Below are 2,458 nucleotides of genomic sequence, written 5' to 3' on the forward strand. Positions count from 1 at the left end.
CAACATTTTTTATTTATAAATATATATATATATATATATATATATATATATATAATGCTAAATAAAATCAAATACAACGAGCTATAAGTCGATTTTGAGTTCAAACAACTCCAAATAACTAAATTTGAGCTCTCTTATTTTGCTTTCGATTCCGATCAAGCTGATTTCAAGTTGGACGAATCCAGATAAGTCAATTTTGAGCCCGCTTGTTTTGATTTAGAGCCACATTGTGCTTAACTCATTTTTGAGCTGATTTGGCTCAAAATCAAACAAAATAAGACCAGCTAACTTCAAATCAAACTCAATCAATTCAAACAAATTTTAATCGTGCCCCAGCTCAACTGAAAATCGACTCATTAAAAACCCTACCCATAGACAAAAACTTGTTAAAGAGGACTGCGGAGAAGTTGATCCGATGCGGATATGAGGGTGGATTAGGCCATTGCATAATAAAGCCACGCTATTTTTAAAAATATGCAGTTGTTATGTCCATTAGATTATTTTAATTAAAATAGTTATTATAAATCTCAATATCATTTATTTATTTACCGGTAGATAAATACATAAATAATCAATTATGCTTTATAATATTCGAGCAATGATGTTAAGGTTTCTTCTCATTAAAGCAAGAAAGCAACCTCTATAGAAAACTTCAAACCTCTTCCTCACATACCATCGTAGCTTTACAAAAATGCTAAAAACAACTGTCTCAGGCACATTTAAATGGAAGAAAACATTTGGCATTTTCAAGAATAAAATGAATAAAAATGGCACGTTTCAAATCATATATCATATTTTGGCCAGTTGTTTTACTTGTACTTGTGGAAAAAACAATGGTCCATAGCCCCACATTAATGCCATTTTAATTTTTTATTACATTATGAACCCCAATTTATATATATATATAATCATTTATAATCCATAGATAAAATATAATTTAAATATCTTCTCACTACATTAACTCACTGAAATCTTTTATTTTTTAAATCTTATTCATAGATTAATGATAATATTCATATAACCTTGACATTATATATTCTTTGGCTGAGAATCATAGATCAATTACCCAAAAAATTATGAATATTTATGTATGTGTTGCATTTAATTTTCTCTTGGACATCAAATGGAAAAAAAAAAAAGAGAAAAAGTAAATGTGTAATTGTTGGAAAAATGTGCTTCTTGGACAGCTATCTGTTTGACATTTCATACCACCACTAAAGTTCCATCTGAGAAACTACTTTCTAAAATTTTTTTGTGATGAGAAGCTAATTTTTTCAAACATACATAAAAATATGATGGAGGTAAAAAGAATTTTATGTAATTTTTTAAGAAAAAAATATATTTATATTTTCCATCACAGTTTTCTAAGAAATTTATTTTTCCACTACTTTACAATCAAATTTTTTTAAGGTTTTGTATGGGGCAGCTACAGCTTCTCAGTTTTTCAGTTGTAGTTGCGCTGTCCCATGAAGCTGCTGCTGGGAAGCTGACTGCCTGTTTGAGCTGTATGAAAACAGTTGTAAGACAGTTATTTCTAGAAAAATGATCATTTTGCACCTGTTCAGTAAAGTTATTTAGACAAAACTCTGACAACCACAAATTTAATACTTCTGAATCACAAATTCATTTCAAAACAGAACAAAAGTTCATATACTATAATAAAACAAAACAATGAACACAACATTAAAATCAATTAAAAAATAGGAAAGAATGATAGTACAGGTGTAGCAAAAGAATTCAGGTTGCCAGTTCCATTGCCCACGTTCCAAAGCAATGTAGGTTGCTCGGATATAAATAGAGAACCCCACTGCCTGAGAAGAGTAGAACTCTGAAATACCTAAATGGATTGCCTTTAATGATGTATTTCATCGTCACGCCTTGTATATATGGGACATTTACGAAGATACCACACAATTCTCGTGTGTTTACATATCTAACATCTAAACATTCAAATTTAGAAGCATAACAGTTAAATCTTTAACACCAAATCAAAAATGCCATAAGCACTTCCATTTAGAAGTGAAATACACATTTGAATACATAAAGTTATGACACGGAGGATGTAAACATTAAACTTTGAGTGCTAGATTTACATACATATCACTCAATTCTTATTATTCCCATATCTTAACACCTAAACTACATTTTTTATATACACGTTACCTAAGCATGAAAACGTGTATTTTCATGAGTCAAGATCCAACATGAGTCCTCTCCAGACAAAAAATCAAAAAAATAAAAAAATAAAAATAAAAGGTGGAAAAAGAGCAAACCTAGGATTGAATCAGAAATCAGAAATTGGGTGGTATGTACATAAATCTTTTTCATTTTTTTACGTTTTTGCTGTAAATAAAAAAAGTTGAATGGTATGCAAGTAAATTTTCCTTCTTTTTTTTTTTTTTTTTTTTTTTTTTTTTTTTTTTTTTTTTTTTTTTTTTTTTTTCAGAAAGAGAAGAGG

This window comes from Phalaenopsis equestris, unplaced genomic scaffold (genome assembly GCF_001263595.1).
Source record: "Phalaenopsis equestris unplaced genomic scaffold, ASM126359v1 Scaffold000094, whole genome shotgun sequence".
Taxonomy (NCBI): Eukaryota; Viridiplantae; Streptophyta; class Magnoliopsida; order Asparagales; family Orchidaceae; genus Phalaenopsis; species Phalaenopsis equestris.